Genomic DNA, 12,633 nt, shown 5'->3' with positions numbered 1-12,633 from the left:
TTTAATATTTCTAATCAAATGCAGCTGATTTTAATTTCTAAAGAAGTTTGAGGGAGGTGACACACTTTTGGGATGTGGGATATAGGGGGTAAAAAAAGTGGGATCTGGGAAAAAGAAGGAAAAAAACGAAGAAAGTGGGATATGACCATAATGTGGGATGTGGGAAAACCCACAAAAAAAAGAATGATGAAAATGCATGAATGGTCATAATGTGTCTGATTGGTGGTGTCCCCAGTCATGGAGTCATGCTATTCTTTGCTGATCTTTCGAAAGAGGCTATTTTTGAGGTAATTTTTACTACTGGACCAAATAAGTTAGAGGGAACTTTACACAGGGAAATCACTATGAAACGTGATAAACAAGTAATAGTCATGATGTTACACGAGGACATTCTGGTATATAAGAGAGGGACGAAAGATACCAGAGGGACAGTCAAACTCATAGATCGAAAACAAACTGACAACGCCATGGCCAATATATGTTGACATTGGTAGAAATGGACGGATATCTAGCATCAACTTGCAAACTTTTGAAACCGATGTCATTGTTATCAAATCAGACACATGTAGTCCACACTCCATTTCACTTCGACAAGGCCGCATACATTTTACTGATACAAAGTCCAGGCAAGTGAAATGTATTGATGAAAAAAGGGAAATTTCTGTTGTTGCCGGATCTGGTCAAACTGGTCGGAAATATGGATCCTGTTTGGCATCATCCTTTACCCAACCATCAGGTATTGCTGCAGAAGGTAAAACAATGTATGTTTGTGATTCTGGTGAATCATCAGTTTTGATGGTAACACCAACAAAGGGTATGGTTAAGTTTCTAACTGCAATTGGTGATTTATATGACTGTCTTAAGGTGCACACAGATGTGGTGAAGGAACTATGTCTGAATTCACAGATAAATGTTAAATCAAACCAAATAAGTATATCTGAACTTCCTTACGAGGAACTTATTGGAAAACCCAGGACAAAAACAGCAGTGGAGACGAACAGGATAAAGACATCAACGCAGTTATAGGGATAACACAATCTTCCGGGACACGACAAAGACGGACACCAAGTTATTTAAATTATTATTTTGCTTAAAAAAATAATCAATGGTCATCAATCAATGCTTTTTTTAATTTATCATTAGCCATTTCATATCACTTTATATATTATCTTGTCCCCGAAGATTTTTATATCTCCATATCTGTGTTGCTGTCTTCATCGTGTTTGAATTTACTGCTTTTTTGTACAGGGGTTTTCCAATAAGAGGCAATAAGTTCCTCGTAAAGAATTTTAGAAAAACTAACAGTGTTTCATTTGAATTCACATTTAGCTTCGCATTCAGAGATAGTTCCTGCACCACATGATCTATGCTAATTGTCATACAGTAAATATAGTGTTACAAACAGAGGGGTTTCCTGGAGAATTCACAAACTTCGTCCGATCTAAAAGGTGTTTGTTCCATGGTTTTGCATATATTTAGGTGGCATTTTCTATGTTTTTTATTGTTGATTAAATTCCATACTTCAACAGACAGTAGTATCAACGTACCAATTGGAATCATTATTGGTCATGCTTGTACACCAGTAATTCTTGTTCATCAATTAAAAATTGTTCATCAATTGTATTACACTTTGTGTCTGATTCCCTGCTTTGGGTTTTGTGTTCTGTTGGTTTTGTGTTCAGTTAAGTTTTGTGTTCTGTTAACTAAACGGGAGTTGCTTTAAGCATTGAAGGCATTTATTTTCATAGTCATCCAGGTGTGTCTGTACATACCGAAGAACAATCAAGACAAGACGACAGCTCTGGATGGCTCCAAATAGGGCATTATGGAAAACCAAAATCTCGGATTTGGGAGAATTGGAAAAAAAGTGGGAAGTGGGAAAAATGGTCTAAAAAATTTTGGAAGTGGGAAAAATTTCCCCAAAAAAAGAAGGATTTGGGAAATGAACACCCCTGTGTCACCCCCTAAAGTTTATAGGACCTGCTTTCATTCAAAAGTAATATTAGTATTGTCTAAAAAAAACATGTACATTGTTTGTCGTTTTACAAAGTACACAGATAAACAAGCCAGTAGACCCAGCTAATCTATAGAAAAGGTATATCAGCACTAAATCTTTTGCAGGAATAACAACAGACAAATACGTGAGTTCTCTCAAAAAGTTAATAGAATTTGATACTAAATGTACAAAAAGCTGAATTGCACGTGATGCATGTACTTGTTTTAAACCTGCGATTTGAAAAACAGAACAATAAAAAACAAAACAAATAGAAAACCACAAAAATGCAATTCCTATGAGAAAAACCCATTTTTATGGATATTTTAAAATGCGAGACGTATCTGAACTTTGTAATATGATTTTAACTTATTTCAACTCAGTGATTTGTTTATTAGAAACTTTATTTTAAAACTATCTAGATCCGTAAATAATAGCTCCAGTGGCATGATGAATATTGATATGTTGCGTCGTGTTCTAATGGACATCTTCACCATAATCGGAAACCAAAACTATAATTAGTGCATCGAATGCGTTAAATGCTCAGTTTTAACTGTACCAAAGCAAATACAAATTACACCAAATGTTTTTATTTCCGTGAAGTCAAGTTTAAAACTCTAAGCTGAACTCAAAAGTGTATGTAAGTTAACCATAAATAATTTTACAGTTAATTGTACGTTTTAAATTTTCTTATCTCCTTTTGTTTGCTTTTCCTTGAGGTTGTTGTTTATTCCCTGTGTTTTGCAATGGGCAATTGCCTCTTGACGTGCTAGGTTTGGGCTCTAATGGGATTCATGGTTCATTCTTGTCCTCAACTTTAAATCATTCACGAGCTTGCAGCTGATACTCAGACTTTAAAAAACTCCACCAGTGTCTGAGCAGAAAGTTGATGAACCAGGTTTATGTCAGAGAACGTCTCGTCCTTTTTTCTGAAGAAGTTCATCGGAAGATACCAAGAGCTTATTGATAAATATTCCGTATCAACTTCACAAATAATACATGATGGTCTTAAAGTATAGATTCTAGATACTGATGTTGTTTATCATATTAATTACGTGTTATAGTGTTCTTTTATTTGCCTTTGTATATTATTAACCTTTACTGTGTGGTCCATTTATGATAATATTCTTATGGCGTGGCTCGGTACTTATACATCCCGCCATTGTGGTATTGTGCTATGGTCATGCTATGGTAATTTTTTGTATTCTTGTATTTCATTTTTGCTTATGTGCTTTCTCTTTATGCCATTTCGCTTTTCTTTGTTGACATATTTGTTTGTTTTTATAGTGATTACGATAATAACACAACGTTGACTGCTGTACCCACATTTTTGACATTTTTACCTATTATATCTGTTTGTTATGTTCACACATTTGTCCATATAATGGAATTTTATACGACTGTCATACAAGTGAGAGGTTTAGCTAGGTATCAAACTAGGTTTAATCCACCATTTTCTTAATAAGGAAATGCCTGTACCAAGTCAGGAATATGACTGTTGAAAACAACACGTTATTATGTCATGCGTCCGAAGCGCTTTTCTGGATTTACCTTCATCAGGAACGCTCAAAGCCGAGTATTTGAAAGCCGATGATGTATAAGAACCGAATCAGTTGAAAAGCTGTATATTCAAAAAGTACTTAAAACTAGCCAAATCCATCTAAGGTCAACTTTGACTGAGGGAGTTGAAACCTTAGTTTCTTTATAATTTTGAAATTTATAAACGGACAATTTTAGAAAGGTTTGTTATTAATCATGTCAGTACCGAAGTACTGACTACTGAGCTGATGATACCCTCGGAGACTGATAGTCCACCAGCAGAGGTATCGACCCAGTGCTATAAAACACAATGAAAACAACATGTTACTAATTTCATGCGTCCGAAACGCTTTTCTGGATTTACTTTAATGCTATTTTTGTTCCAAATCCTCCGTTTATGCAAAACATTCATATCCTGTTATGAAAGAATTTCTCTTATGATTGTAGCCTGTTATCTTTTTCGTGCATTAAGAGATATCACACTGCACGTAGTGTGATACGGAAAAGTGATACGAAAACTTCTACAGCATTGAAAGATCTTTCAGTGATGTCAATATTTAGGGATTGTTCGCCTTCTAATATAATAAAAAAGAATTCTCAATCTTTCAACCACTTAAATTTTCCAAACGATTTCCTGAACTTTTGTTTTAAAAATTCTGGATAAATATGGCAATGAATTCCTATCAAAAGCATTTTGAAAGTGAAATTCTGTAGAATGGTGCTCGTCTAAAAACAGTTAATTAGAAATAACTCATCAGCATGCAACGCGAACATGTTCACTGTCAGCATTAAAAAACCATTGCTCTGAATAAACAATGCGAGAAACTGTTGCGGGAAATACTTGACAACAAACCAGCGTCCCCGTCCTCAGCTCATGTATTACAGACATCATTCATCTGTATTTTATTTGAAATTTTAGTAGATTCTGACCGAGTTATTTCTCCTTAATTTTTTGAGATATGCAAACGTTGTTATTTAGATTATTTATGAAATATTGCAATGTTGTTTTAAAAACAATAATGGATTTTTATTTTTTATTTAATTAACACACAATATCTAGGTTTAGATGAAAGTCAAGTTAAATTCAATTTGAATCTCTTGGTCGACAATTTTGTATTGTATATAATGTCTATGAGTCTAAATCCAAAACTATTTTTCAATACCTTATTTCGTCATCTTGTATATTCCTCTTCTTTGAGATTATCAGAAAATAAGAAAACTATTGTAGAGCTATGTGCATATTCGTCCTTTCGACAAAACATGTTTCGTGATTTACGTACATCATACAGTTAAATTGACATATCATATTGTATATTACTAGAACTTGTGTATTCAGTAGAGTTTGAATTAATTTTCACTCTTCGATTTGCTAAAATAATCATATCTTGCAGACTCTAAATTTTAAGTAAATATAAATGAATGGATGGCTAAATCTAGAGTTCATTAAAACTACTGAACCTCAACATTTACAGATAAATTTTCAACTCACTCTATGTATTTAGTAAACTCATCATCGTGGATACCAGGCTTAAACTTTAGTTTTTATGTACAATCTCATTTGTATTGCTCATGGTTAAGTAATTACATGATCTGAGTTTAATGAAAGGGACAACACAAAATGAAGGAATATTTACACTTAAACCGGTCACCGATATTATTCGAATATTCGAATACATGCGAGTATTTGAACCGAGTATTCGAGCATTGATTCCACAAAAAATTGTTATCCCTTCGAATTTTCCTGCCGCCGAGATCCATAAAGGAGACGATATCATGCACATATTTGTGATATGATCAAAATAGACAAGAATATACAAGTGAAAATTTGAAATTGATAAACTAGATACCTAAAACTCTTCAAAGACACAAAACTTAGAAATATGACGCTGGACGCGCGTTTCGTCTACACAAAACTCACCAGTGGAGTTTGATGTCAAAATCTATACGAAGTTCTAGAGCATTGAAAACCAAAATAATACAAATGTATATCCCAAAAACGGGTAATGCAATCTATGAGTAGATAAACCTTTGTGTTTAGAATAATTTTGTTAACAGTAAATTTACAGTAAATGAACATTTCAATGATATTTCATGTTAACTTATATGCTCACTACTTGGCTGATGATCAACACTGGGACGCAATGTCCATTAATAGTGAAACCTACCCAGGAATTAAGACATCAAACACATCTCCGTCTAATTATTTGGTACCCCGAACTCGCGTTCCAAATTTCAACAATTGGCACTTAGATCCAAATAGTGCAAATCAAAACAGAAGAAACTTCCAAGGCTCTAACAGTTTAACACTAGGGCATAGAAAGCACTTACTAGTGTCTTTGGCTGTAGAATGTATTATGCGTTCCAATCTCTTGTAGTATTCGTTTCGTAGGACATCTTTTGTGCATCAATACGTGTATTTGCTATTTGATATGCTTTTAGGTGTGTTTTTTTCCTTGACGCAATGGTGGCATGGGAAATCCCTCTTCAGATATCGCAAACATATCATTTTCAAGTTTATATAAAATTACTAGTCTGGTTTTATGAATTGCGGGTGTGCTTTCCTTTGTGGTTGTGTTCAAATAAAGCAGATGTGTGGATTGGTTTCTGTTTTAAAGTAGTATTTGGGATGGAGAAGTTTGATAAGATATCCAATCTTTGTACTGTGTCATTTGTAGCCACAATGCTACTGTGGAGACCATGAACAGCGTCACTATAACTAGGAGCATTACAAATCAAATAACGCAAATTTAAGTTTGCTGTGGATTATTTTATTTTCTGGACAAAACCTCTCGGAATTTTGGGTCTTCAATGCTCTCCAAACTCGTATTTTATTTGGTATTCTAAACTGCTTTCTTTCGAGTGTCACTGGTGAGTCTTTTTTAGAGGAAACACGCGTCTGGTGAAGAAAATATCAAGCAAGCTGGTATTTATGATGAGTTTATGTATCATTTGAATCATGTCAGTAAGGAAACATGTGCTGTTGAGTGGGTGATACCCTCCTCGAAGTCTGACAGTCCGTCAGCAGTGACACCAATCCCCAGGCAGTAATAGAAACGTATAATACAGGTCTAAATCCGTTCGACGTGTGTTTCTGGTAAAACCGTCATTTATCATATGCTCGAGACCAAATATAATGGAAGCATAAGCATTTCTTTGCACCATAATCAAAATATGCCTAATTAAAAATTATGAATTTAACAGTGAGCTCTTTGAGAACTGTCTTTATCCGTGATAACATTACATTTATTTGGAATAAGGTAATACATAACTGAACTAATATTGCCACCAATTTATTAAAGCATATGGTCAAACATCCTGTCAACTTTTATATGTTTGCATCGCACATGGTCGTGCTTTTCTCAGACTGCTTGTGGCATCTTTTGATGTGTACTGATATTTTTCTTCAAAGTCTATTTGCGGATACTTTAATGTCTGTTTTGTGTGTGTATGCATCAAACCCTTTCCAACCGATTTTTACAACAAACATGTTGTTGTTACACAACTGTTCCAATTTAGGGGCGGATTTAGTGCTCACAAACATTTTTACTCCACCACATTCTGTATGATTCTGTCAGAGACGTGTAGTCAGAGTTTGTCATTCGTTGCTGTCAGCCATCATATTCATTTTTTCGTTTATAATATTGTTGTAGATAAAAATTCGTTTTCTCTTTTAATTTTTTTCACATTTTGTCATACAGGGGTCTTTTATAGTATATTATAGGTTGTAGGTTTTCTCGTTGTTGAATGTCATACAGTGATCTGTATATGTTCGCATTTTCTTTCTTTGATCTCTATGAAATGGGATTGATGATGAAATAACTAGATCTGGTAACTGAACACATGGGGTCAGATTATTAATTAATTAGATCATCAAACTGATCAAATTGGATCGGATGATTATCTATTAAACTAAGAGTTTCAAGTGGTAAAGTTAAACTTATTCCTTCAACAATGTTGTAGACGCCGTCACTAGCTCGTTGACCGTTATAGAATATCTGTTTTGCGGATGACGATGGATATGTTTCAATTGTCGTAACTCTTTTCCTACAATATGGCATACCGAATTAAACTTTATTTTATTGTACTTACAATAGCAACACGACGGATACCATATTATCTTAGATCACCCCCGGTTTTTGGTGGGTTGTGTGCTTCTCAGTTTTCTATGTTGTGTTTTGAAGTCTGTTGTTTGTCTATTGGTCGTTTTTCTATTTTGCCGTGACATTTTTAGTTCGTTTTCGACTATCCCTTTGGTATGTTCTGTCTCTCTTTAATCATATAACTGAACAAATGTTATATGATGATTAGTTTTAGATCATGTAATTGATCAAATGTTATCCGATGATTAGTTAATTAGAGATCATTAGATCAGGTAATTGAACAAATGTGATCAGATCATCAAGAAACTAGATCAGATAACTGAACAAATGTATACATGTGCTAAAACCATTGCCGTTATATAATACAATAATTCTATCTATGAACCTTAAACACATATGATAAATTATAAGCAATTAAATGAAAGCGGGTAATTAAAAAGAAAGCAAAAAAACTGTGAATTTTTGTTTAAACAACATGTCAACAAATACTTAAACAAATGGATACGGTAATAAAATGAATGTGATCATGTGCTTAGGCAAGAGAGATCATGTGATGCGATACTAGTGAGAAGGGAATAAAACCAAATATGTAACAAATTCTAGGAATTACAAATAGAGGTCATTCGGTGAAATTGAAACAACGTGTAGTCGGGTGAATACCAGGTGTTAAAAACAGATGTGATCAAGTGCTCAAACCTAGAAAATCATGTGATTGTGTGATAAAATTAATGTAATTGAGTGATTAAAAGACAAGATCATTTCATCAAACAAAAGGTGCTTTATCAAGGGAGGTCACGTGATAAAGCAAATGCGGTCAAGAAATAAAAAAAATCTTATAAGCTGATAAAAACAAACGTGATCGGGTATAAGCTGATAAATCATATGTAAATAAATTTGATCGGATGATAAAACAACGTGAACGTATAATTTAAAAAAATTAGCAGATCATACAACTGCGATCAGATGCAAAAATACAGATAACTTTGTGATGCAACAAAAGTGATCAGGAAACGAACAAATTCCATCAGCTGACAAAATAAATGTCAAATATAAGATAGAAGCGTGATCAGCTACTAGACTAGCTAGGACATAATATTTTGACTATTCCCAGCTACTGGTATTTAAATAATGGACTACTAAGTGTTGGAACAAATGCGATAATGTACTTGTAAAGGCGAACCCTTTGTCGTACGATAAAACAATGTCATCCGGTCAATAAGAGCAGGTTACAAAAAAATTTTAGAATCATTTTTTTTTCATTTGTTGAAATTGGCTTTGAACCTTGCTTTAAGTAGATGCGTTGTTTCTTATATTGATACCTTGTTATCAAGTTTAAAATAACACATATGATCAAATATATTGTCGGTATTATATATGTCGTGTACAAGTTGTGATTTTGTACATGTTATAACATGTACAGAAATATTGTACATGTTATAACTTGCACAATGCAAAAATACAAGTTATAACATGTACAAAAGTAACTCGTACATCTTATAACATGTACAAAATATTGCTTAAAATTGGTTTTGACTTGTACAAAATTTGAAAATAAATTTAAATAAAGCAGAATATACATTTGAAATTTATTTAAAAATAATAAAGAATAATAAGCAAAAGCAAAAGAAAGGAGCATTATTTACAGAATGCATATAATACTATATTTTCATACATTTTAGAATTCAGTTTTGTTTACTTGTTGCTACAAGACATAGACATGTGACACCTAGAGTTGCACAAAACTCTCATTCTTCCACATTTACACCTACCAGACTTACAATTACCTTTCTTACATTGACAATGCACAAAACCGTGCTCTCTACTCAATGATATCTTACGCACTATCTCTCTCACACTCATATCACTTATTGGGACTTCAGACACATCTAACGTTGCATTTGCAATAAATTGAATCTGGTTTCTACTTAAATATCCCTTTATTTGTCCAATTTAGAACAAATTTATACATGTTACAACATGTACAAAATCGCAACTTGTACACGACATGTAAATATATTGACTTCGCACAAGGTCATGCTTTTCTCCGACTGTTTATGACATCTTAACACTAAATCCGTTTATGTTGTAGTTATTGATATATTTTAAAGAAAGCATAGCCTATTTGCACCTGTAACATCTGTACTTTGTGTCGTCTTGTCTTTTTGTTAGGGGTTTTTGTGCTGAGGGTCGAACTAAAATGTCATGATTTTCCAACTGATTTGTATAGTTTGTTCTTATGCTACGCTGTAACACCACTGTCCCAGGAAAGGGGGCGGTTGCGTGCTACACCTTTTTTGACCCAGTCACATTCTTTATGTTCCTGTCCCAAGTCAGGAGCTTGTAATTCAGGGGTTGTCGTTAGTTGCTGTCTGCTACATTTTTATTTTTCGCTTATTGTTTTAGCATAAATCAGGCCGTAGGTTTTCTCTTTTGAATTGTTTCACATTTTGTTATGGTAGGGCCTATTATAGATTTCTTTACATTACAGATTTTGCACATTGTTGAAGGTAGTAAAGTACCCTTTTGTTGTTTACATTCCCGTCCTTTGGTCTCTGATATGTAGTTGTCTATTTGGCAACCATACCACATCTCCCAATTTCTGTAATGGCGAGGTGTTAAACCAACTATGAATTATAAATTAGGCCGTTAGTTTTCTCAATTGAATTGTTTTGTATTTTTTCTTATCGAGGCCTTTTATAGCCGACTATACGGTATGGGTTTTTCTCATTTTTGAAGGCCGTACGGTTGCTTATAATTGCTTACATCCACTTCATTTGAACTTTCAAATTGGTGAATAGTTGTATCATTGCCAATCATACCGCATCTCCTTATTTTTATAAAGGCTACTACTTGTTTCAAAAGACAATGACAAGTGTGATAATCTGATAAAGCAAACTTTAATGTAAACAACTAATTTGATCGGGTGATAAAAACAAAAGTAATCGGATAGTTAGATTAGGAAATAAAATTTGATATGGTGCTTTAAAAGTGAGCATATGATAAACCGATAAAACAAACGATAAGCCGGTTAAAAAAAAACTATGTACTAATAGAAACAAATGTGACCGAGTTATTCGAATGTGAGAGTAAGTGGTACAAGTAATACAATAAGCGATATCTAGTGATAAAACAAATGTGGTATGCAGATAAAGTTTAAAAAAGATTTAACAAAGAGACCTATGATATCAAGAAACGCGACCAGAAATGAAAAGAACAACATTAATTTTATGCCATCTTAATTAAACAAATGATCATGATGATGGATTGGTGTTTAACGTCTAGTGCATGGTCAATGTAACATGAATATGAGGTCATTGGTGTTTGACGTCCAGTGAAGGGTCAATGTAACATGAATATGAGGTCATTGGTGTTTGACGTTCAGTGAAGGGTCAATGTAACATGAATATGAGGTCATTGGTGTTTGACGTTCAGTGCATGGTCATGAGGCCATTGGTGTTTAACATCCAGTGTTTGGTCATGAGGCCATTGGTGTTTGACGTCCAGTGAATGGTCAATGTAACATGAATATGAGGTCATTAGTGTTTAACGTCCAGTGCATGGTCAATGTAATATGTATATAAGGTCATTGGTGTTTAAAGTCCAGTGTATGGTCAATGTAATATGCATATAAGGTCATTGGTGTTTAACGTCCAGTGCATGGTCAATGTAACATGTATTTGAGGTCATTGGTATTTAACGTCCAGTGCATGGTCAATGCAACATGAATATGAGGTCATTGGTGTTTGACGTCCAGTGCATGGTCAATGTAACATGTATATAAGGTCATTGGTGTTTAAAGTCCAGTGCATGGTCAATGTAACATGCATATAAGGTCATTGGTGTTTAACGTCCAGTGCATGGTCAATGTAACATGCATATCAGGCCATTGGTGTTTAACGTCCAGTGCATGGTCAATGTAACATGAATATGAGGCCATTGGTGTTTAACGTCCAGTGAATGGTCAATGTAACATGAATATAAGGCCATTGGTGTTTAACGTCCAGTGAATGGCCAATGTAACATGCATTTAATGTCCAGTGCATGGTCAATGTAACATGAATATGAGGTCATTGGTGTTTAACGTCCAGTGAATGGTCAATGTAACATGAATATCAGGAAATTGGTGTTTAACGTCCAGTGCATGGTCATTGTTACATGAATATAAGGCCATTGGTGTTTAACGTCCAGTGAATGGTCAATGTAACATGAATATAAGGCCATTGGTGTTTAACGTCCAGTGAATGGTCAATGTAACATGCATTTAACGTCCAGTGCATGGTCAATATAACATGAATATGAGGTCATTGGTGTTTAACGTCCAGTGAATGGTCAATGTAAAATAAATATAAGGCAATTGGTGTTTAACGTCCAGTACATGGTCAATGTAACATGAATATGAGGTCATTGGTGTTTGACGTCCAGTGAATGGTCAATGTAACATGCATTTAACGTCCAGTGCAGGCCAGTTACATGAATATGAGGTCATTGGTGTTTAACGTCCAGTGAATGGTCAATGTAACATGAATATAAGGCCATTGGTGTTTAACGTCCAGTGCATGGTCAATGTAACATGAATATAAGGCCATCGGTGTTTAACGTCCAGTGCATGGTCAATGTAACATGAATATGAGGTCATTGGTGTTTAACGTCCAGTGAATGGTCAATGTAACATGAATATGAGATCATTGGTGTTTAACGTCCAGTGCATGGTCAATGTAACATGCATATTAGGCCGTTGGTGTTTAACGTCCAGTGCATGGTCAATGTAACATGCATATGAGGTCATTGGTGTTTGACGTCTAGTGCATGGTCAATGTAACATGAATATGAGGTCATTGGTGTTTGACGTCCAGTGAATGGTCAATGTAGCATGCATTTAACGTCCAGTGCAGGCCAGTTACATGAATATGAGGTCATTGGTGTTTAACGTCCAGTGAATGGTCAATGTAACATGCATATGAGGTCATTGGTGTTTGACGTCCAGTGCATGGTCAATGAAAC

This window comes from Mytilus californianus, unplaced genomic scaffold (genome assembly GCF_021869535.1).
Source record: "Mytilus californianus isolate M0D057914Y unplaced genomic scaffold, xbMytCali1.0.p SCAF_2, whole genome shotgun sequence".
NCBI classification, from domain to species: domain Eukaryota; kingdom Metazoa; phylum Mollusca; class Bivalvia; order Mytilida; family Mytilidae; genus Mytilus; species Mytilus californianus.
The sequence above is the reverse complement of the archived record's forward strand: the minus strand, read 5'-3'. Positions refer to the sequence as shown.